At 33.5% G+C, this 26,978-nt stretch overlaps 1 pseudogene; it reads left to right on the forward strand.

Moving 5' to 3' along the window:
- Window positions 1-11,999: 11,999 nt before the first annotated feature.
- On the forward strand, window positions 12,000-13,686 carry LOC120214408 (annotated as a pseudogene).
- The last annotated feature ends 13,292 nt before the right edge of the window (window positions 13,687-26,978 follow it).

Here is a 26,978-nt window from a genome sequence, read left to right on the forward strand (position 1 = left end):
ATAAGATAAAAAAAATGAAGTGGATGACATGTGGTGCCATGTCAGTCAAAGCACTCCACTTCAATAGACGTTGCTTTTGAGTTTCAGCTCCAAGAGCTTCCTCCAATGTTTCCATTCAATTTTCTTATGTTATAGTTGTTATTTAATAACTAGTGTTGATTATCCAAAAAACAATAATAACTAGTGTCCTTTATTTTCATGTTGGAATCAATTTGTGGTTTTTGAGTGATGAAAAGATAGTGCAAGAACCCCCCCTTTGAGCTAGGTCAAAGAATGGTTGATCTTGGGTAATCTATAGATGTTTTTGAGTTGTTATGAGATGAGGTAACACACTATAGCTCTTATTTACAACTTGTATGTCATTTAAATAAGTGTGCTTGCTTGTATAGGTAGGAAGAGCATGTGGGGTTTGGGCTCTTGATTTGTTGTTATGGACATATTGGATGTTATTCTAGTGTAAAAATGATGCATAATAACCCCTTATAACTTCCATAAGCTTTAAAAATCAACTTAGAACTTAAAATAAGTGTTTGGGATAAGTTTGGGGTATTTTTCGAGTAAAATAGTGGGGTTCTGAGTGATAGTATTGATATTATATGAACAATATCGACACTGTTCATGTTTTGGTGAAAACTTCTTTAGGCCTCAGTATCGATACTAGAGTGTTTGTATTGATACGACCCCTGTTATCGATACTGAGGGTTGTAGTATCGATACCAGATGCTCGGTATCGAGATCAGATGCTCAGTCTCGAGACCGTTGGTCTCTATACCGAATGACTGGTATCCATACCAAAGATTGAGTATCCATACCGAAGGCTTGATATCAATACCTAAAGTGCTTGAGTGACTTCAAGATGTCAAATAGACTCAAGAGTGTAGGATATCACTAAATTGACCCTGGGACTAAAATTACCAAATTACACTTATGGGTCTCAATGAATGAAATAGCCTAATCGAGTAACTTATGCATGACAAGAGTGTATTAGTCATCCCTCTAATTCAAGGGAGGAAAACATGATGAGAATGACTAGTGTGTCGCCACTAATTAGCAAACCTGAGTCAAACTTCAGGCTAACAGATAACCCAACAAGTAAATAGTAGTAACACAATTCTAGTTTGTCTATACCTCATATAGCTCTTTGTAGCTCTTTTAATGTGCATAAATGGTTAGTTAAGTTCATGAAGCATGCTAGAGTAATCCATGGTAAATTATATGTTTGATGTTTGTAAGTATGAAAGGTAACTCTTTTTGAACTCTAAGACCTCAAATAAGACTCTAATAATGTTTTGTAACCTTAATAAGATGAATGGGTGAAGTTAGAATGCAATTTTGTGTCCGAAACAGGGTACTTCGGATATGAGTATCGGTATTGGAAGAACAATACCAATATTGTTTTTCATGTAGTGTAAAAATGAGGATGTTTTGGGAAGGAAATATAGATACTCGTCCAGGAGTATCGATATTGTTGGTCTGATTTCGATACTCACAGGGTGGTATCGATACCAGGGGATATTTAAAGGTTTCAGAAAATTGTATCGGTACTCATGGGAGTATCAATACCAAGGGTAGACTATCAATACTCCCCATAAGAGTATCGATACTGAGGTATTTATCAAACATCAAAGCCATTTTTTGTATCAGTACTCGAGATAGTATCGATACCCACCTACAAGAGTATCTATACTCTCATAAAAGTATCAATACCGAGGGTTTTTCCCAAACATCAAATTCATTTTCGATATCGATACTCAGTGCGAGTATCAATACCCAAGGGTTAGTATCGATACTATTGAGGCAGTATCGATATCATCATCATGAATTGGGTAATTCTATCTATTTTATTTAAGCGTTCATATTTGGGGGTTTTAAGGTCATATAAGCTTTAAGTACACGATTGTAAGTGAAAACAACTAAAGTATCAATAAATACAACTAGAAACCAATCGAGATAAGATGACATAAGACTAGTTATTATGTGACGTACAGGAAACAGTCACGGCATTCGAGTCTCTTTAGAAGTATGACGATTCTCTCATGATGTAATATCCAGATACAATGTATATTAGTGAATTACGCACTTCAATTTATAGCTACGCGTGAACGCCTCAAGACTCGAAAGAGTAAGTTGGTCGGGTGTACGAATTCGATGCATGTAAAATTCCAGATCATGCCTCAATACTGGGGAACCTACATGTAGGCTAGGGACTTAAGAATCTGATGCATATGAAATTTTATATTGCACCCAATGCTCGAGAACCTACTTGTGGGCTAGGGATGTAAGCTTCTGATGTACGTAAAATTCCAATTCTTACCTGATACCCTCGAGTATTCAAGGTAGGCTACGGGTGTATTTTCGATGAGCGTAAAATTATGGATCTTACCCTGATGCTCAAGAGTATCCGAGGAAGCTAGGGGTTTTGTCCCAAGATGCACGTAAAATTCCTCCGACCACACCATTAGACTTACCTCAGCATGTTTTTAAGTGTATTAGTATGCAATGTTTTCGTTTGTTAGCATGATCATTTAATGAATGCATGTAGTATGAAAGAGGTATTGTATGACGTAGGGCTTGCGAGCTCAGCGTTCGAAATGTGTTTCCATTCCCAAGTTTTAGATTTTGTAGAGTATGATGGGACAACGACATCATTGAGGAGTCTCAGTAGAGTTCCAGAGTATAGTGATGACAACTTAGTGGGCATGTAGAGGTCATGATTTGGAATGAGTCATCTTGTAACATTTTAATTATTTATTTTATTTATAGAGTTTCTAAATTGGGGCGCGTTTTGTAAATTATTATGATTTGATACCTTGTATAAATGTTTTGGAAGTGAGTATGGTTTCAAGAAAAAAGGTTTTGGGTTAACCACTTCATTGGTTCTGTGTGACATTCAAATATGTGGGATTTGGGTGTTATATTTAATGGTATTAGAGCTAAAGTTTAGTCGGTTCTAGGTTAACCTGGTCGAGTCCTACATGCCCTCAAAGTTACAAAGTGTGCTCACAGACTGAGACTCCGATATCATTTATTCATCGATGATTGGTAAGTTAATAGTCTTGACTAATAAATGGGTAACAAAGATAAATCGATAAAATAAAATATATTGAGGTGGCTATTTTGGGATTATGAAACCTAATGAGTTTGGCATGCCAGGTGCTAAAATATGACCAAAACGATTCGAGTGAGGAACCTAGTCTCTCATGGTAAATATAACTAAGAAAATACTATATGAATCTATAAATAAAGGTAATCGGTTAGAAGTGTAAAAAGCGTTACAAAAATAATTTGTACCTCAGCCATAAATATGTGTAGAAGGATGATCTTATCAGGGTGATGAGTGATTCATTAAAATAAGAGTCCATTAGACTGTCAACTTTTCATCACCTTTTATATAAGTAAGTGAGGTTAAGTTTTCTCTTTCGAACATGTCTGGAAAATCATAGTGCACAACGAAAGCAATTATACCCTACCAATATTTCTATTAGAAGTTGAAATTCTTTTAGGACTTCATTTTTATGAATCTTATTCATCTAATTGAGCCATTGTGAGGAAAAGGTACATGTTATTCCTCTAAGTCAATGACCTATGAGGAGCAAATTTTATAAAACTTGTATGTCTTCAACAGAAATATTTTGTTCGATTATTATAGACCGTAGGTCCTTAATTATATATTAGAGGAGGATCCTTATGATAGATGTCTCCACAAGCTTTTCAAATTCTTTCCTTATTATGATCGTGTCATTTCATTGGTTAATTCTATCAATGTCGTTCTTATATGTTCGATCTAAATCTAGAGTCATCACATAAACATTTCGTTAATGAATAAGTGGAAGTCTCCTCAGTTTTGAATATTCTCTACTAGTGATCTTCGAGCATATTCATATGCAGACAAATCAATCTTTTCCATACTTTGATAAGCGAATGTCTTTTCAGCCTTGCTAAATGAATACTCTGACAGTTCTAATAATATTCCTCAGTTGGATGTCGTATAAAGACAAGTGGTTGTATTAATTCAAAAACAATCATATTCAACTCTAAGAAGATTTGTTAGTATGATAATCTATTTGTTTGTTAATAAGAGTTTTGTTATTGAGGTAATTTGTATGTCAGTTGCTAAGGGACTTATTTGTCTAAGATTTGTGCTATCTCAAATTTGTTTGAAAAAAAGAAACATGTGTGTTTAGATTTATGCAAATTATGCATCATAAATTTCTCATACCTTAAAGTATGTCTCATAAACAACCCGGAAGGTGAACACTTATCTTTGTGAACTCCTCAAATGCTTTGCGTGCTTCGTTGACTTTTTTTGCTAAGTATCAAATGTTATATTGTGTTCCGATGATTCAGCCAACTCTAATTTTTAACAAGTTATTATAAATTCCACTTTGAGTTCTATCAGAGAAAAAGAAATACTTATAACCTTCGTCTCTATTCAATGTTATGCTTTGTAAAATTTGGGTTTGGAAAATTACCCGATCGTATTGGTCTCTACCTGTTGTTAGAATTTCATTCAAACTATGTTTGATATTACATTCAATTGTGTCATCCTTATTTCCTCTATGATGTTTTTATTCAAGCCATAATATCATCAAACATGTTGGACGAATGTTCTTGAATCAAAGATTTCATTTGTCTCAATTTGATAAAATTTGACAAGTATGTTGAATATCTCATGCATTCAAAAATGTGTTGCCAGAAAAATTCGTTAAAGTTTGCTAATTATGTCATTGTATTTCTTGGTTGATATGCTAAATATTAGAAATATTTTGCTTAAGCATATATTCCTAGAAATATTACTCATTTTTGTTCGAGGATCTCGTTGCAAAAAGTTGATTGACTACGAAATTGTAAACTCATTTGGTCAAATATCTTTTAATCCTTTATAGGTGAAGTTATTTGTAGTGATGTGTTTCGAATGCGATAGAATGTGTTTGGTGAAGTTCTTTGGAATGACATAAGGAATCACAAAGGTTGAGCAGCTCGAATGTTTAAACTAGAAGTTTCATTTAGGAAATTTCAAGGATGAAATTCTCTTTTAGGAGGGATAGTTGTAAAACCCCAAATATTAATTTAGTAGTTTCATATCGACCCAATAATTTATTTAATAGATTCATTATAACATGAGGGTCTTAGGTTTGAATTTGAGTTTAACCGGGTAAGAAATTAGCCTTGTAAAAGATAAAAATGATATTTTTAATGTAATACCCCAGATCATGGGTTAGGAGTTTCGGGCTGAACTGAGTTAGACCTTAACTTAGTTCACTGGTTCATATGAAGCTTTGACCCAAGTTGATGTAGTTTGGGTTGGATTAGGACCAATAGAGAGTAAATAAGGGCAATTTTAGTTTACAAATAAAACCAGAAGGACTAATTAAAATTGGTGAGATCACGTTTGTAACTTGTCTCCTTGTTCTTCACAAGCTTGTCATATTCTCTTCTTCTTCAACCCATTTCCTCTTCATTTTTCAAAATTAAAGGTATAGGCTTTATCATTTTCCAGACCCTGTTCGACATTCTAAAGGTAAAAATCAAACTCATCACATCTAGAGCTTCTTTATGAGATCACAAAATAAAAGTTTGGCCATGGTTTTAAAAAATAAATTTTGTAAGGGTTTAAGAAGCTTGGGTTATACAATCTGTTTTCAGTGATTTCTAGCCCTAAGAAGATTTTCTAAACCCTTTTTAGGTTATAAATTCAGTTAGTAATCTTGGTTTTTGCTTATTGGTAGAGAGAAGTTGATGAAAACTCTAAAAGGGGAAGGAGAAACTCACTCTTGGTTGAGTTCTTGGGAGAAGGTAACTCACTTCTAACTCAATTATATCATGTGTTGGTCATTTAGATAAAATATGGTAGGTTACATAGCTTGATACATTTTCATGGTAGATGCATAATTTGGGTGTTCCAGCATGTTTGACCTATTTATGACCCCTAATATTAAATAAAAAATTTAAATATCATATGGGGACCTTACTAGGGTGTTTGGGGTAGAAAGATGAGATCTTTGAGCCAAAACAGAGTTTTTCATAGTAGGGGTATCAATAGTGTATAAATAATATCAATATTGTTCTTCAGTCGAGCTTAAAATTTGGCATTTTAAATAGGAGTATCGATACTCATTCATAGAGTATCGATACTAGGGTCCTAGTTTCGATATCGATCAGGCTAATATCGATACTAAAGTTCCAAAACAAATTTTAGCACCGATACTCGCATAGAGTATTGGTACCAAGGCAAGGGTATCGATACACCTAGGAAAGTATCGATATTGGGGTAATTTTTAGAACATCAAACCTAAATTTTGTATCAATACTCATGTTGGTATCGATACCCCAGAGTCAGAGTATTGATACTCATTCATGGGTATCAATACTACCTTACCCAGGTGGTCTACGTCAGTCAGTCAGTGGGTATCGATACCAATGGATCAATATTGATATTGAGGTCCCAACATCAGTACTGATGAACAGTTTTTAATAGATAATTCAAGGGATATTATATCAGACCCAAGGTACCCTAAACACACCTGAGTAACAATAAATAAGACTTCAAGAAATAATAAATAATATCATAACAGTAGAAATAATAGCAATTAAATGTATATAAAACTAGTATTGATTGACGCTTGGAAAACAATAAGGACACCCGAGTTCCTTTAGTAGAATACGACAATCAATGGATCCAAGTAGTCAGTCTATGGTACTTCTTTGTCAACTAGGCGTCAGATGCCCCAAGACTCGATGGAGTAAGTTGGTGGGTGTATGTTTCTGATACATTATTTCATACCACACCCAGGTGTACCCATGATTACATCGATAGTTCTAGAGGGGTGCATGAGCTCCAAGATGCAGAATCCCTCAGTCACACCATATTTCATCAATATATTAGTAGTTTAGTGGTTGTATCTTCAGACCTGTGCCATTTTCCATTTCATATAGTGAATGTATACATTATAGTACAGTTTCTAGTGAGTCACTGAGCTCGTAAGCTCAACATTCAGAATGTGTTTTCGTGCGCAGGTTATTTGGGGTAGAGCGTGGGTAGCTATCGTAATCAGATATTCTAGTGCAACAGATCAGATTCCCAAAAACCTTCAGAGTACGTCTTGAGTCATCTTTAGAGGGCATGTATTGTTATGGAGCCTTGCTATGTATTCAATCGTAACTCTTTTTGTAACTTAGTATTTTGTATTATTTTATGGATGTATTTTGGGAGCTCCCTATTATTTTTAAACAAATTGTTATTACGTTTTTATATTATATTATGAATGACTAAATTTTAGAAATTTACAAGCAAATTTAAAAGAAAATTTTTGGGTTACTATCTCGATAGTCCCATGTAACATTGTAATCCATGGATCTTCGGTCAAACTGGATTAGGGAGTTATATTTAAGCTTAGAAATAGTATATGAGGACCTAGAGTGTAATTTTACTATTGAAGAAAAACATGGCTGATTTGGGAGGATTTCTAACTGATTTCACGTGGGTTGGGGGAGCTTTAGGCAGACCACTTTTCTCTCTCTTCCCTAAAACTTCTCATTCTCCATCCTATATTTTCTCTTCATTCTTTCTTCTTCTTTAAAGCTAGAGAAATGGGAAAGTTTAAACATTTCTTCATCTCATTCTTCAATCTAAACTCTAGAGGTAAGATTCTTAATTTAGGGTTCTTAAGCTTCATAAAAATCTCACCATCTTATCCAATAGTGGGGTTGAGCTTCATTAAGATTCTAAGGAGGATTTAAGCTCCAAAGCTTTCTCCAATGTTTCCATTCGATTTTCTTATGTTATAGTAGTTATTTAATAATTGGTGTCATTCCTTTTCATGTTAGAATCAATTTGTGACTTTTGAGTGATGAAAAGATGGTGCAAGAACCCCTTTGAGCTAGGTCAAGGAAATATTGATCCTTGGGTAAGTTATAGATGTTTTTGAGTCACTAAGAGCTGGGGTATGTCATTTAAATGAGTGTGCTTTCTTATAAGAGGTAAGAAAAACATGTTGGTTTGGGTTTTTAATTTGTTGTTATGGACGTTTTGGATGTTATTCTAGTGTAAAAATAATGTATGATGACCCTTTATAACTTCCATAAGTTTTAATAATCAACCTAGTCCTTAGAATAAGTGTTTTGGATGAGTTTAGGGGTGTTTCCCTAGCAAAATAGTGTGGTTCTGAGCGATATTATTGATATTGTATGAACAATATGGATATAGTTCATGTTCTAGGTGAAAATATGTTATTTAGGCCTCAATATCGATACTGGAGTATTGGTATCGATATCGTCCCTCTGGTATTGATACTGACGGTTGTAGTATTGATATCGGATGCTCGGTCTCAAGACCTCTGGTCTTTATAGCGAATGACTAGTATCCATACCGAAGGATTGGTATCCATACCAAAGATTGAGTATCCATACCAAAGGATTGATATCGATACCTAAAGTGGTTGAGTGACTTCAAGATTTCAAATAAACCCAAGAGTGAGGAATTTAATATCGATTAAGATCAAACATCTAGCTCGAGTGTGGGATATCAATAAAATGCCCTTGGGACTAAAATTACCAAATTACCCTTATGGGTTTTAGTGAATAAAATAGCCTATACGAGTTACTTATGCATGAAGAGAGTGTATTAATCATCCCTCCAATTCAAGGGTGAATCGAGGGAAAGCATGATGAGAATAAATAGAGTGTTGCCATTAATTAGCAAACCTGAGTCAAACATTAGGCTAACAGATAACACAACAAGTGAATAGTAGTAACGCGGTTCTAGTTTGTCTATACCTCATGTTGCTTTTTGTAGCTTTTTTGATATGCATAAATGTTTAGTTAAGTTCATGAAGCATGCTAGAGTAATCCATGGTAAATTCTATGTTTGATGTTTGTAAGCATGAAAGGTGACTCATTTTGAACCCTAAGACCTCAAATAAGACTCTAATAATGTTTTCTAGCCTTAGTATGATGAATGGGGTGAAGTTAGAATGTAATTTCATGCCCAAAACAGGGTACTTTGGGACGCGAGTATCGGTATTGAAAAATATACCGATATTGTTCTCTAGGTAGTGTAAAACTGAGGGTGTTTTAGTATCGATACCAGAGGATATTTAAGGTTTTTAGAATGCATTTTGGTATCGGTAAACATGGGAGTATCGATACCAAGGGTAGAGTATCAATATTCCCCATAAGAGTATTGATAATGAGGTAACTATCAAACATCGAAGCCATTTTTGGTATCGGTACTTGGGGTAGTATCGATACCTACGACCTGAGTATCGATACTGAAGGTTTTTTTTTCCAAAAATCAAAGCCATTTTTTATATCAATATTCAGGGCGAGTATTGATACCCAAGGGTTAGTATCGATATTGTTGACACAATACAGATACCAGCGTCATGAATTGGGTAATTCCACCCATTTAATTTAAGTATTCAAATTTGGGGGTTTTGAGGTCGTATAAGCTTTAAGTACACGATTGCAAGTGAAAACAACTAAAGTATCAATAAATACAACCAGAAACCAATCATGATAAGATGACATAAGACTAGCCATTGTGTGACACTCGGGAAACAGTTTGGACACCCGAGTGATTTTAGCAGTATGATGATTCTCTCATTATGTAATATATGGACATAATGTATATTAGTGCGTTAGGCACTTCAGTTACATGCTAGGCGTGAATACCTTAATACTCGACGAAGTAAGTTGGTTGGGCGTCCGAATCTAATGCACATAAAATTCCATATTGTGCCTCAATTCTCGAGAACCTACATGTAGGCTATGGATGTGAACATTCGATGCACATAAAATTCTGGATCGCGCCAAATGCTCAAGAACCTACTTGTGGGCTAGTGATGTAAGCTTTCGATGCACGTAAAATTCTGGTTCTTACCCTAAGACCTTCGAGTATTCAAGGTAGGCTATGGGTGTACGTTTCTTATGCACGTAAAATTCTAGATCTCACCTCGATATTCGAGAATATCCTAGGTAAGCTAAGGGTGTGGTTCTGAGTTGCACATAAAATTTCTCCAACCACACCATTAGACTTAGCTCAACATGTTTATGAGTGTATTTGTATGCACATGTTTTTATTTGTTAGAATGATCATTTAATGAATGCATGTAGTATGGTAGAGGTATTATGTGACACGGGGCTTGTGAGCTCAGCGTTTGGAATGTGTTTCTTTTAACATGTTTTAGGTTTTATGGAGTGTGATGGGACAATGACATCATTGAAGAGTCTCAACGAAGTACCATAGTACAATGATGATGACTTAGTGGGCATGTAGAGGTCATGATTTGAAATGAGTCAACTTGTAACATTGTAATTATTTATTTTATTTATCGAGTTTCTAAATTTGGGCCTTGTTTTGTGAACTGTTATGATTTTTTACTTTGTATAAATGTTTTTGAAGTGAGTATGGTTTCAAGTAAAAAGGTTTTGAGTTAATCACTTCAGTGGTTTTGTGTGACATTCGAATCTGTGGTATTTGGGTGTTACGTGGAGGCTATTGGAGATACATTTTTAGCATGCTAGAGGGAGGGAGACCACGATTTGGGGACCACGGGTAACATGAAGATGGACACAAAGCCTTTAGTGGCGCGGTTGGAGAGCTGAGATACTAGGGTTGAATTACCCTAATATGGAATTTGTCTGGATCGTTAGATCGAGGGCTAGATCTAAAGGTTAGGCGTTAACGGCAACCTCGTTTAGTGGTTGCCTAGTTTCTTGTTTATTGATATGGGCTAGGATTTCATTTGATTAATGTTTTGGGCCTGATGGGGCATTTTGAAAATGTAAATGGATTCTGTACTTGTATTTGGGTTTGGGCTAATGGGTGAAGGGTAAATGGGTATTTTTGTTCATGCAAATGTAAATGGATCCTTTGATTTATGTTGGCTATCAAATTGCAATGAATCTTTGTAGGTTAAAGGATTTAGGCTGAACTGGTAGTGGTGTTAAACCAACGTAGGTTTAATGGACTACCAGCAAATAACTTTTATTGCCACCAAATGCATAGAAACCCAAAAGAAATGTGACTACCACAAACCAATCAATCGTTAATCTTCGCGACATGTTTTGTTCATTTTGGTCCAAAAATTTAAACGATTCAAGTTGATTATCAGATGCATTCAACTCGAATTAATCCATCCGCTCACGTTTATGCTCGATTCGAAGTCAAATGATTCTCCAACGTAATACACTTCGAATTACCTTGCGAATGGTTTTCAAACGTAAATTTTTCTTGTCTTAAATTCGGGTACAGTTATTCGGACAAAATTAGAATATATTATAACCAAATACATAATTATACTAGTTTTTTTGGATAAATGTTGATAATTAAAGTAGAATATGCCATTAATTAAGTGATGATGAGTGTATTTTTTTATATAAATCTAGAGTAAATATAAGACAATATCTGTTTGACAATGAGCGCTCATACCCTTAACATTTACGGTGCTTGAACCCGGGACCTCAAGAGATACTAACAAATCCCTTAATCATTGAGGTCGCTTGGTTCATGTCATGAGTGTAGTTTACCCAAAACATGAATGGGTCAAAATTGAGTGATGAAATTTATATTTTATTTTTTAACTATCAATAATCAATCTATTGATCAATTATTTCAGATCGAATTTTAGTATTTTACATTGATTCACAAACAATAATATCTAATTAAAATAAACTTAATCCACCTACTCATAATATTCCTAAATTGCTAATGGCATCCTTAATATTTTGCTATAGATTTCCAGGCAAACAGATATTAATAAATAAAAAAAGAACGAAATATTAATTAAACACATGTTGTAATTGGATAAAAACAAGACTTTCCAGCCACCTGCACCGGCAACCCTTCATTAAAAAAATATTTGATCCCATCTTTCCTTTTCTCGTTAACATTTTATAACTAAAGTGTTTATATATATATGAGATCAAATTAATAGACTGGCTGTGAATTAATTAGGAATGATATGTTAAAGGAGAGGTAGATGGCAAGAAGGAAAGAATTCAGGGAATTGGTGTTGCCAAGCATAGCCATGGCTGGAGTAGAGTGCTCCACTGCAGTCGTTAACATTCTAATGAAAGCTGCTTCTTCCAAAGGGATGAGCTACTGCATCTTCGTTGTCTACTGTTATATATTAGGCACCCTTGTTTTCCTCCTTCTAGCCTCCCTCTTTAAGAGGTATTTCTGCAAGCAAAAAAAAGAATTATGGAATTGGTTTGAAACTTTTGGCACTAACATGTCCTCTTTGTTATATGTGTTCTGATAGCAGCAAAACAGCACTTCGTCCATTGAAGTTCCCTCTTTTCTGGAGAATTTTCCTTCTTGGACTTGTTGGGTATCTATATTTTTCTTCTTTTTGGTTTCAAAATTCTTTAATGATTGACAAACCCAACCCCATGAATTTGTTTCACAGGTGTTCAAGTCAATTATTGTTCTACAATGGCATACAATTTAGTTCCCCAACTCTTGGTTCAGCCAATGGCAATCTAGTACCAGCTTTTACCTTCATACTTGCTGTTCTCTTCAGGTTTTGAATTGTCTTCTTGTTTTATGATCTTTATGTGTTTGAGAAAAGTTCCCTCTTATCCTTCATTTACCCCTGTTTGAGAAAGTAGCACTTAGAAGTTCAAGTACACAGGCTAAAATCATTGGCACCATAACATCAATATTTGGTGCTTTTGTGATTATTTTCTACAAGGGCCCCAAAATAATTTCCTTCTCATCATCATCATTATCTGCCTTAATTCAAAGGCCTCTAGTGTTTATGTCATCTGAATCAAATTGGATCCTTGGTGGCCTCCTACAAACTATTGCATGTCTTCTGATTTCATTAGGGTATATTATCCAGGTAAAAAAGCATGTTTCCAAGCTCTATAAGTACAATCATCTAATCATGTAAAATATTTTACAAAAAACTAAACTTGATTTTTATTACAAACCACAGTCTCAAATAATGAAGATCTACCCGGAAGAGATCAATGTAAATTTCTTTTACCACTTATTTGGGGCCATTTTTCTCTATCAATGTGCTTACTTGCTGAACCAAACTTGAGTTCCTGGAGACTAAGTTCCGGTATAGCTGTTGTTTCCGTCTTATACTCAGTAAGACCTTAACCTATCAATTGGACTCGGGTTGAGTTCGTATATAAGAGTGTATTTGATTATCATATAGTATCTGAATGTTACTTTGTTGTTGCAACTGGCTTGTTTAGGGACTTTTTGGGTTCCCCTTTTTATATCTTATACACATATGGGGAGTACGCTTGAAGGGGCCTGTATATGTTGCGAGTTTCAAGCCTACACAAATTGTCATTGCAGTTGTCATCAGTGTTACATTCCTCGGTGAAGCAATCTTTCTTGGAAGGTACTAAATCCACTACTGATCTATAATTGTTTTTCATTTCTATTATAATCAACATTTGACAAACTCCGAACTAATACTTGATTTTGCAGAGTGATTGGATCCCTAGTTTTTATTACGGGTCTATATTGTGTATTATGGGGAAAAGCAAAAGAAGAACAAGAAATGGAAGATGATGACTCTGGCTTAAGCACCATTGATGGAAGGGTCCCTTTACTGCAAGGCCATCAAAATTGAAGATATTGTTCTAGCATGGTTCAGTGCTTCCACTGCCATTGGCATCCCCAAAACATCTTCTCTCAAGTTTCTATAGATTTATGAAACTAGATGCTTAATGATAACATCTATAATTCTTGAACTGATCAGAACGAATCGAGTTTAATCAATTTGAATCAAGTTTCTCGGAAATTCATTTGATGTTGTTATTCCTTAAAGACACGGGTTCAAGCACCATAGATGTTAAGGGTGAGTCTCAATGTCTAAAAGTTTAGATCTATCTTTAAACATATACTGTCTTGTGAACAAATACTGCTTTATAGTTCTCTCATATTAATAATAATAAAAAAGGGCTTAGAACTTAGTCCCGGCTTTCCGCAACTCTTAATTCAGTCCTCAGCAATCTTCATTATATTTACAACTTTTAGGAATTTGCACACGAAAAGATGATTAGAAAAAAAGATAAACTTAAATAAATTACACATAAAAAAATAAGATTTAATATGATTTGATCTTCTTATTTTCATGAATGAAACAATAATTTATTACAAATGTTTATTAAGAATCAAATACATTTAAATTTGTTATACCCAAAATATTCTACCACCGTCACTTTAAACAAACTTGATCACCAAGAATCTTTATTCTTAAGAGTTATTACTTAAATAAACTTAATTATCAAATAATCTTTTTTCTTAAAAGTTATTACTTAAAGTAGATCCCTTAAGTAAGGTCAGATGTTCGAATCTTGGCGACTGAGAATGAAGTAAACTGGGTTGGGAGGGTCGCCCTTGCCTATGGAGTACTCGATCCGAATTAGTCGATCAATAAATCAGATATCGATGGTTATACAAAAAAATATCTAATTTAATTATTAATTAAAACTTGAGTCAATATTTAATAATCCACTTAACACAAGTTCCATCCTATCATTGGCCTTAATGTCTTCAACAACCTAATTTTCCATGTAAACTAAATATCGGTTGAAGTATCACCTTCAATTCTTACATAATATTCGGTTTCACTAAATCGATCAAGAATTATCCCTATAATTGAAAACTCATTGAAGTAAGACTTTCTTGAATGTATACGATATTTAACAAATCTTGAATACAAAACTTAGGGCTATATTTAGTTTATGAAAATATTTCATTTTAATTTAAAAACATATTTTTATTTTTTGATAATTGAAAACATATTTGGTAAATAAAATAAATATTTTTTCAAAAGTAAGATAGAAAAAATGTTTAGTTATTATTTTCTTATTTTCTTATAATAATATGCTGAATAAAATTAAAAAAGGCATACATTTACATATTCAAAATTGCTAATAATCATTATACTTTTTTTTGTATTTATATAAATTTGAATCCAAATCAATTCATTAGTTAATAATCTCTTGTTTTTATATTTTCACTTTTACAAAATATTTTTAAGAAAAATAGAGAAAACAATTATTTATTTTTTTACTTATTTTCTTTTATGTTTCATTTGGATTCATGTAACCCTCCAATTAATAATTTGATAAAATAGAAGATTCAAGATATTACATTAGATCTCCATAATGACCAATAATATTTTTCAAGAATTATAGCTATATATTCGATATTCATTTAATCAAATCATGTATTATGGATAAACAGCTAAGTAAAACATTTATATAAAATATGAAACTTCATAATATAAATCAATATAATATAAAATAATTATATCTCAGAATATTTATAAATGTATACGGAGTTGCATACCATAAAAGCATGTAAGACCCCATGAATACATAGCTCCAAAAGAGATGAGGTATCATACCCTAATAATCCGAGTTGTTGAAATCTTTCTCTAATGAAACTCCTCATGCAAACATTGACACTACCTTACGAACAAGAAACATCTGAATAATGAGTTTTATAAGCTTAATGAAACATTTATTAAATACTTAAGTCGAATAAATGAAATTCAAATCTAGTTGAATAAATTTATTCAAATTATTTCTTTGAAAATTATAAAATTAAAACTTTATTGACATTATTTTTAGTTTCTAAGTTACTAAATAAATCTAAGATATATTTATTCTTTAAAATTCTTCCAAAGTAAAATAAGATAAAAATAAAATAATTTAATATTGTAAATTTTATTTGATAAATTATTTGTTTAATTCCTTAAAATTTAATTTATTTAGGATTTTTAAAAAATTATAATATTTTTTTATTAAGCTAAGGTGATTACAGAGTAGTAATTGTTCTAAATACTCTCAACCATTTGACAATGAACTTTCAATCACCCTGCTGCAGGCACTGATGCTCGAACTTGTGACCTCTAGGAACAATAATGATTCTTTTAACCACTGAGGTAAGATGATTCATGCATTGTTTTATAATATGTTTTTATTTTTACTTTTAAAGATGTTTTATATTTTTTTGTGGACAAATATAAATTTACATTTTTTGAAATTAATAGAGACTTAGGAGGCATTTACACCAATTTATTATTTAATAATTCAAATTATAAAATTTAACTCGACATGAATTCATATAAACAATTTAATTTGGAGAAAATAACTTCAGTGACCGAAAATACCTTATAATATACGATTTTAACCAACTTTTTTTAGATTTGCGAAAATGACCAACAAATTCGCAACGCGATCTCGAATTCGCAACGCGAATATGTAAATTGCATTGCGATTTTCCGAATTCGTGTTGCGATTTTCCAAATTCACAACGCGAATCTATAATTCGCAACACATAAGTCAAATTCGCAACACAGAAGTCAAATTCGCAAAGCGCGTTTATTTTCGCAACGCGAATTTTATTTTCGAATTCGAAGCACAATATTTATTTCGCAACACAAATGTAAACAGTATAATCGCAAATCATAACCTAAAACCCTAAATCAAAACTCAATCCCATCTCATCTCTCACTCTCTACGGCGACATCCGTCCCCATCTCCGACAAAATTCATCCCCATCTCCGATGAAATTCGTCTATCTCCATCCCTTAGAGCCACCCTCACAACCATTCACGGTCAGAAATGGAAAATCAACCACCGAGGGTTAGTTTTTTTTAATTATTTTTATTTTGAAATTTTTGTATTATTATTAGATTTTTCATATTTAAATTGATGATAAATTTACTGGTAATTTCAATAATAGATTAAACATTCCACTTAGATTGCCTAGTAAATTCATTCGGTTGCTGCCAATACTGCTAAACTGTTTAGTCTTTAACCCTGTGAAGTTAGTATTTGTCTTTGTTTTGTCTTTTGGTTGAAGTAATGCAATTCATTCAAGTTTCAATTTGTAGAAGACTATTTGAAACTTAAATTCGCAATACAAAAATGAAAATCGCAACGCGATTGTAGTTTCACGTTGCGATTTTAAGTTTCAGAAACTATTATTTTTCTGCAAATTGAAACTTGAATTAATTGCATTACTTCAACCAAAAAAAAAGACATATACTAACTTCACAGTGTTGCGAATTTAAGTTTCAATAATAAACTACTACTCTTTATGTTGTCCTTGAACCTGCACTAAACCTATATGTTGTCCTTTTAAATGTTTATATAAGTTCTTACTTCTAGAATGTTATCTGATGCATTTTATGAACTATGATAGAATAATGACTTGGGTGAATACCATGCAAGTTTGAAACATATTTGGCTTTGTTTTCACTGTTTAATATCATGTCTGTTTATAGTGTATAATTTGTAGTTTTTGGTATATCTAACTTGGTATGTTTATTGTTTTTGTAGAATTTTTTTTCGGCTTCATTGACCTTAAGGAATAAATTAAGCCTAGCCACTACAATTGCGTCGACACTTACACCTGTACAAAGAAAATTGTTTGAGGATACTTGCTTCGGGCCATGGCTGAAAGTACAACATCCGGGTGGAGATGCTATGTTGACCCATTTGTTTCTTTAGACCATGACTAACGATCTACCCGAGAGGATACAACGTGGTGATGAAGAGATATGATTTAATTTTCCTCCGGCGTATACTTGTTTTGGGTGGGAGGAGTTTTGCTTAATCACCGGTCTACGCTTCGAACACGATGATGTAGGTCGGTACACTAGTCATATCGCCCGCCCATCATGGTTATCTCGGGTTTTTCCTAAGCTGGCAAAGGCGACGCCGAGTTTACACGTCGACGACTTGAAAAGCTTATTTGTTAAAGATGGTTTTACTCAGATGGATGACCTCGATGTTGTCTGAGTATGCCATTTATTACTTTTGCATGCCGACTTTTTAGCCAAAGAGGCCATACAACTATTTATGAGGACCTAATATTATTAGTAGAGGACCTAAATGCATGGAACCTATTTCTGTGGGGTTCATATCTATGGAAAACTACCTGGAAAAAGTTGTCGTCTGCCTTTGAGGACCGAAAACGTTTGCGTGGCCATGGTTCCAAATACACTTTGGCAGGCTTTATTTGGGCCTTTAAGGTAAGAATTTCTATATAATGTTTCCAAAATTATAATTAATTATTTAACAATTACTAATGTTTGTGTATTATATTGTTTGTAGATTTGGATATTTGAGGCTTTTCCCAGCATGCCGATATATGCAATCAAAAATTCAAATGATATTCCTAGGGTTATTTCCTGGAGGAGGATCCGGTTGTTGGTTTGGGAAGAGTTACTACCATATACGACAATGAATGATGTAAGTTAACACAAATACTATCATATGTAAACAAGTTATTACTAGTAGACGTTTAACTTTGTTTGATCTTTTATATTGTTAGGAGGCCAACTATCCATTACAGAGGTTGACACCCACAGAGGCTGAGCTTGCCACTGATTGGTGGCAAACTAGTAAGCGTTTTTTTGATGGCACGGATGATGAGCATCCCCCACTTCGAGAGCCATCACCTCACCCAGAGTCATCACCTGATCGAGCCGATTATACACCTCCACAACGAGAACTATCATCTATTCGTCACATCATCGAGCCTCTTCTCCACCATCACCTCATGATAGGCGACCAGAAAAGATGCCACGACATTTATCTCCCTGTTCTCCACCTTATGGGATGAGTTAGGGGAGTTACGTGATGAGGTCAATGCTTTGCGTGAGGAGGTCGATACTTTACGTGAAGACAATGGTGCATGGCGTGATGAGGTACTGTCTTTACGTGGTGAGGTAGAGGTTTTACGTGATGAAAATGGTGCTTTACGTGGTGAGGTATCTACTTTACGTGATGAGGTAGCCACTTTACGTGAGATTGTTGCATCATTGTAGAATGAGGTTCATACTCTACGCAATGAGCTAAGTTTATTTAATACTATACTAAAAATGCAAATAACCTTTTTTCGGCATTATTTATTTGTTTATTTATTGATTTATGTATTAATTTATTTTTAGCGGCCCGATAAGGTAGATGCTTTACGTCGGGTTTTTCTTGCACAACGGGTTAACGCATTAGACGTCGTGTACGTGCCATTACGTCTCCGTTCAACCCAATAGTTCCAAGACTCCGTAAGAAGAAGCCCGATTCACCTGTCATCGTTCAAGAGGCCTCTCCTATCGTTCAAGAGGCCTCTCCTATCGTTCAAGAGGCCCCTATCATCCTTTAATAGGCCCCTCCCATCATTCAAGAGGCCCCTATTATCGTTCAAGAGGTCCCTCCCACCGTTCAAGAGCCCGATTTACATGGCATAATATGTTGACATATTGATAAATCCCCTCAAGTGCCCGACATGATGGATGAGAGTTGGCTTTCGTATGAGTTACCGGTTAGTACCATTCCGGTATCTGAAGTGGAGACGGAGAACACTACTGGACACGATTCTGGATAATACCCTTTGGGCTAAGACCGCAATTGATTTTTATCTACATGAGCATTTGTTTCTTGATCGGTCTTGGTGGGGTGTATTATTAGGGGTTGAAGACAATGACTATTTCGACCGGGGGGTAAGTCTTATATTATTCTTATATTGCATTTTGATTAATTTTTTTTAATTTATGAAATTCACTAATATATGTATTTTTTTTTATAAAACATCATATTGATGCATGGGTGTCACGCCTTCTGATAATAAGGAAATTGAAGAAAATAAAAAATACGCGACGGACTATTATGCCGACGTCTTTTCACATAGCTCACTTGAAGAATCAGAGAGATACTTCTTTTGTGTTGGGTAATGGAAAAACTAAACTTTATCCTACATGGTGGGAGGTAAATAAGGTTAGTATTTATTTTTGAATATTTTAAAGGTGTTTATAAATAAAAATTTGATGTGCGCAATTGAATTATTATTTGTAAGGGATGGAGCGCTCATTTGGCTAAATACTTGGATGCGATTGATTATTGGACTAATTCCGGAAACAAGAAACCAAAGAAGTTCAAAGTTACAATGATCAGAGATGAGACCGCTCCACAACAAACGCAGGGAGCCAGAAGGGATTGTGGTCCTCTCGTATGCATGTGCTTGGAACGTTTGACGACATGAAGTAAACAGTTTCTACCTCCCACAGATAAGATAGAGGTGAAGTAGTCTTGTGGTTTTGGAATTTTATGGCTAGAGCGATATATGCGAGACGCTTCCTACCTACATCGCGTGCTGAAAGTGTGCATAAACAATTGGTAAGTTTGAGCAAGTGTTGTTAACATATATACTATTTGTTGGTTTGAAAATGTTTGGTTAAGTACCTAGAATTCAATAATTTGTTGTTTGTTGGTTTTAAATGTGTAGAAAGTGTTGTCTGAGCAAATGTTTGGTTTCTGCAGGTTAATCCTGAAGTGAGCTGCGTGAAATTGATGTATTTGTGCATAAACAACTGTCTGCGTGAAATTGATGTATTTTGTAAAAGTTGATTTGTAAAAGTTGACAAATTTAATTGATGAGGAAATAAGAATTATTTTTTGCTTGTTTAATTGATTTGTAAAAGTTGATTTGTTTAATTGATGTGTAAAAAATTCTTATTTTTTGCTTGTTTAATTTATTTGTAAAAGTTGATTTGTCGTTTTAAATTTCAATCTGCATTATGTTGAAGGCAAAAAAAACCTGTTGAAGGTACACTTTCACAACGCGAAAGTCAAATTGCGTTGCGATGGTTGCGAAAGTCAAATTCGCAACGTGAAAGTCAAATTCGCGTTGCGATTTCGCGTTTCGAATTTGACTTTCACGAAAATCGCAACGTTAATTTTACTTTCGCGTTGCGAATTTGACTTTCGCAACAATCGCAACAAAAAATTTGATAAGTGATAACAACTGAACAGATCATAGCAATGTTCAAACTCAAGTTACTAATGAATGTCTAACTAAAATGTATGCATTCAAACATAAAATACACATAATACAACGTTTGCATTTAAAAATCACCTAAGTTAATAAGTCCCAAAAGGTGAAGCCTATTGTGATTAGGATTTTGATTTTGATTACGATTTTGATTTCCTTTTGTTTGGCACCATATGAGCTTTGGATTTTGATGAGGATCCATATTTTGGTAGAGGAAAAGATTATTGTGATGGCACTGGTGATCCACAGGTCAACCTTGTATGACCACTTTCCTTGCACCGACTACATGTCGATATCCTCTTCTCTTCACCCTTAGTCGGCGATTGTGATTTTTTGGTCGGCCAGGTAGCCTGCTGTCCATAACTGGTGGCAAAACTGTTTGTAAGTCATCTGGTATGTCCCACTCATAAGGATGTGGAATAGGGTAGATAATCTCGACATAAGTCAGTCGATATACTTCTGTAGTGTAGCAATCCATAGTGTATGCACTTGAATCAGCTTGGTTTAGATGAAGAGCAACTTTTATAACATGGCCACATGGATAACCAGATGTTTGCCATTTCATACAACTATACGTCTTTGCATTTAGATCGAAAAGCCCATTTAAGTTATTATCCAATACTTCAAACAAAGTGTTTGAACATGGTTCAACTCTCCATGATGTTGACTTCACAACACGTTTCGTTATCTTTTTTTCAGTCCATGTTGTAACATGACGTTCCAATGTTCCTGTAAATTTAAATAAATAATACTTAGTAAAATATATGATAAGTTACGAATTTAAAGAAATAATACCTGCAAGGTTTCTTTTCTTGTAGTACCACTGTTGAATAGAGGCTTGAAAAAACTCCATTAACATAGTAATGGGTAATTTTCGAGAATGACGACTTAGAGCATTGATTGATTCTGCACTATTACACGTCATGAAACCATATCTTGCTCCAAGTTGATGTACTCTTGACCATCTTTCAAACCTGAATCTTCTAGTGTTTGAGCACATTGAGGCAAAACACGTCTTAAACAATTTATATGCTTATTAAAATCCACTTCCCGATAAGATTTTACAACCTTCCAGTATGTCCATTTGTGATTTTTTATACCAGCAGACCTTGATTTTAGATTTTTGTACAAATAAACACCACAAAGTCCATGAAAAGCATCTAGGAAACACCTTCTAATAGCGTTGTCAATTGAGTTTGCCCTATCCGGATATGATTGTCAGATTGCTAATAGGACCTATGCAATCCCTAAGATGCCCGATAAACCATGTCCATAAATCAGAGGTTTCAGATTTACCAACCCCGTAAGCTATTGGCAGTATCCCATTGTTAGCATCCATGGCTACTGCTAATAAGTTTACTCCAAGGTATCGACCTTTCAAATGTGCTCCGTCAACTATAATAATTGGGTGCATGGAAGTAATAAACGAACGAATCTACAAAATAATATACACAAGACATAATCATTTAAATGTGAAATGCATGTAACTAACAAAAATGAGTCAATAAAATTATATTGATTTACTAACCGTAACGCCAATGGTGATAAACAACAACTCAAAGCGTCCATCTCTATCTGTTTTGATATGAGTTACCGACCCAAGATTTTTCAGCTTTAAATTGTGACAATAAGCCGGCAGTTGGGAAAACGATGCTTCAGGAGACCCCCTCAACAATTCCAATGCATAACATTTGGCTCTTCAAGCTTGAGAATATGAGACTCTAATCTTGAACTGAGCATTCATGTCAGTCATAATTTCATGTCCTCGATATACCCTGCCATTCAAAAACATTAACTCAACCAGAAAACCACCCAACACCTTTTTGTTTGCCTGTCTATGGTGAGGAAAAACTTGGGTTCTTGAACATGTATGTTTATCAATAAAAGTCCTAACTTGAAACATTTCACAATCTTTTATCCTCTTTGCAATCATACACTACGTATAGTTTGTCAATCATACACTTTGTTTCGAAACGATCTTTGCTTGATTTGTTAACTTTTAGTTGATAGCCATCTTCCACATATTTCGTATACAAAACTATCTTCAAGTCTTCCTTTGTATCAAAACAATCATCTTTCTTGATACGAATAACTTTTGTGTAACAATCAACTGCTATCTTTACCAACTCTTCTTCCGGTATCTGAAGTAATTCTGGCATATTCTAGTTATACTCTCGTGGCATTTTCTTCTTTTTCTTTTCTTCGGGGACTTTTTCTTCTTCTTTTTCTTTTTAGGTTATATGAATTACAGAATGGATGTTCAACATGTTCATTTACAGTCGTAACTTCCTCCTCATTATTATCAACAACATCTTCCTCGGCAGCGGCTCTTTCATCATCAAAATTCGGGTATTGACCAATATCAAAATCATTACACGTAGGGTCTGTTTCTTCTTCTGAAACATCATCAAAATATGAGTATTAACCAAGATCAATGCCCGGGTATTGACCAAGATCAAATTTTGAATACAGACTAGTACTCACAATTTTTTCTGTTGGCTTATAATCGTCTAACTGGTCAATACGAAAACTGGAATTTGGTGCTGAAAGTTGATTGGGATTTGGATTAGGAAAAGGTTGCGGGTTTTGAGATTGTGTTTGATATTGTGTTTGGTATTGGAAATGTGGTGAAATAAAATTTTCTTGGTGATGAAATTGTGGTGGAACCATTAAACTTTGAGGTTGATAACAACGTTGTACATTGTGAGCACCATAAACTGGGGTTGAAGAACTTAGTTGATTACTACCCGCTACTGACCCAACTTCACTACTTCTAGGTTCAACAACATACAATGTAACATGATCTTCTTACGAAACACTAATGTAAGCAATGAATCGTTCAACATCTTCATTGTCAGTTAACAAATAAACTTTACCTTTTCTCTAATAAGATAGCCTAAATCCACTTAGAGACTCTAAATTCAATTTCTTTGCAACATGTAACATTAGAGTTTCATAAGTTAACTTTTTTAATGATAGTTTTAGTTGAAGATTCATGGGTAAAGGCATATATTGTAAAACACCATGAACATTCTCCCATGACCCTCCAAAACACAAATCTATCCAAACATGATCAACATTAGATGATTTCATTCTACAAATTGTAAATTAATTTACTAAACAAACGAGCTATAAACTACATATCATCACTAACTTAGAGAAAAACATACCTTTATTAAGTTGATAGTTGATAATTTGGGAGAGAAATCATTGAAAAATTATATAGAAATAAAATTATGTAAAAAAAATTAGAGATGGGGAAAGATGTCGTTGGATATAGGAACGGATGTCGCCGGAAAGAGTGATAGATGGAGATGGAATGAGTTGTGATTTAGGGATTTAGGTTAAGAGTTGCTGATGCTGCGTAGTTATATACCCAAAACATTTGTGTTGCGAAACTAAAACCTGTTGCGAATTCGAAAATCAAGTTGCGAATTCAGAAATCGAGTTGCGAATTTGAAATTCAGTGTTGCGAATTTGGAAAATCGCAATGCGATTTACATATTCGCGTTGCGAATTTGGAAACTGAGTTGCGAAATTGGAAATCGCAACGCGAATTTGGAAATCGCAACTCGAATTTGGAAAATCGCAACGCGATTTACATATTCGCGTTGCGAATTTGGAAACTAAGTTGCAAAATTGGAGTTCGCGTTGCGAATTTGTTGGTCATTTTCACAAATCCAAAAAAAGTTGGTTAAAATCGTATATTATAAGGCATTTTCGGTCACTGAAGTTATTTTCTCTTTAATTTGACTAAGACGAGTACCAAAAAGCTTATTTTTTAAATTTATTTTAGGCTTTTTCAAATATTTTTTTTGTTTTTATCTTTTAATTTAGTAGTTTTATTTTATAATATTTATTTATATACTTTAATGTATATTTTAAACATATATTATTCTTTTTTATATTTATATATTTGAAATGATTTATGTAGTGGTACAAGATTTGATCTTAAAATAAGTAAAAATTATCATTGATTAGATAAATAATATTTCAAATATCACAAATGATATTTGATATAGAGTGATGCGTAATGTCTTGAGGTTGTGTTTTCTCACTGAGTTGGAGTGTCACTTTGAAAGAAAAATAATATAAGGGTTACATTGATTTTTTTTAAAAAAGTACATTATTTTTTATGTATTTTTGGCTGTGTACTACAATTCTTTAGCACTATATTTTTTAAGATTTTGAAACATTGAGTATTTTTTGTACTTTTTAAACCCCACGACCCCAGCCCATAAGAGTTAATTTTATGTTAGTTTCTTTCTAGTAAATATTATTAGGGGTGTTAAAAAATCGTAACCAATAATCGTAACCATTAATCGATATAAATGTTACATTTAACAAGTTAATTAACTAAATCATTAATATTAAACGGTTTCGGTTAGGCGTCCCACTAAAAATGATAGTTAACGGTTAAGGTTACAGTTATGAATTTTGATAAACATTTAACCGTTAATAAATTAAATCTCTAATTAAATTTCTAATTTATTATATTTTTACACAAAAACTTAATAGAGTATAATTTTCTATTATTTCTAATATATATATATATATATATATATATATATATATATATATATATATATTATTTTTTATTTCTTTGAGAATACAGAAACATATTTACATCAATATAATTATGTGTTTATTGTTAGGTACCAAGATACAGAGCCATGCTAAATATTTTCGGGGCCCTGAGCGAAAACTAAAAAATATGTCTTTATAAAATGAAAGTATATTTGATTACTTTGAACAATTAATTCAATATTACATAAATAAATCCTAGAAAACTAATTAAATTTTGTGAAAATATATTATTTTATTAAGAAGACACCTTAAATATAACTAAAAGAGAATAAATATAAAAAATTGAATGCTTGTATGATACATAGCTTGATTTTGAATAATAAATAAATAAAAAGAGTTGTATATTATTTTATTATTAGATTGAGAATGAAGAAGACTAAAAATTAAAGAATATTTGATAAACTGAAGAGTAAGATTTGAGAAAAGAGAAAAACATGATTAAATTTAATTAAAAATTGAATGATTAAATAAGAGAAATGGGAAAAGAGGGTCAAAAACTAAACATTTTTTGTAGTATGAATTATGAAAATATTTGACATATAATTATAATAGATTAACCATAAGTTAACATGTAACCGAACGTTAATAACAATTAACCATTACCAACTAACCATTTCTTAATGGTTAGGTTACGATTAGAAAAATCTCATAACCGTTAACGGTTAACTGACTGTTTAGACTAAACGGTACGGTTAACCGTCCATGAACAACCCTAATTATTATTATGTAAATTTAACTTTTAGATTATAAGTTGTGCTGGTATTATTGAAATATAAATTTATAAAAAAATTCTTCTCATTCTATCATAAAAAAAGATAAAGTATACAAATGGTTCCCCGATTATACGACACTCAACTATTAAAAATTATAAAATGATTACTTGATTATTCATATGTTTCAATCTCATCTTTTTTCTGTTAAAAATTTGTTGGCATTTTCGGAATCTCGAATCGATAACCGGAATGGTTCGCCAAGAGGGGTCGAGATGGTTTTTGTGTTTAGGGAGTAAGGAGATTGAAAGATAAAGAATTGCACAGCGATTTATAGTGGTTCGACTTTCTCAACCAAAGTCTACGTCCACTACCTTAGCTCCTCAACAAGGATTTTCCAACAAATTCACTAATTTGTTCTTTCTTTTTCAAGGACGAAGAGATAACCTTTACAACTCCCTAGTTTTTGCGGGATAAACTAGAACATTTACCCTTTACAAAGGATAAGAAATAAAACAAGAAAACCTCTCTAAGGTAGGTGTTTACAAGATAGAGCTCACAAGAACAAAATATTTACAAGACAAAGATGAAAATAAGAATAAAAAACTTCTCTTGTGTTTGATTGCTTGGATAGTTGTTCTCTCCTTTCTTCAAGTGTCCTCAGCTTGTATTTATAGCTTGAAATGAGTTTGAAGTCGTATATAGCCGTTGGGGATGTTTTGGAGCTGTTTGGGGATGATTTTTCTACTCAAATATGCTGCCCAGATCAGGTAGAATCGGTACCCCATCAATGGGTATCGATACCCTTCATAATATTTGAATTTTATGACCGTTGGGCTGTATAAACAGTAAAAGTATCGGTACCC

The sequence above is a fragment of the Hibiscus syriacus genome, unplaced genomic scaffold, assembly GCF_006381635.1.
Source record: "Hibiscus syriacus cultivar Baekdansim isolate YM2019G1 unplaced genomic scaffold, ASM638163v2 tig00110059_pilon, whole genome shotgun sequence".
Taxonomy (NCBI): Eukaryota; Viridiplantae; Streptophyta; class Magnoliopsida; order Malvales; family Malvaceae; genus Hibiscus; species Hibiscus syriacus.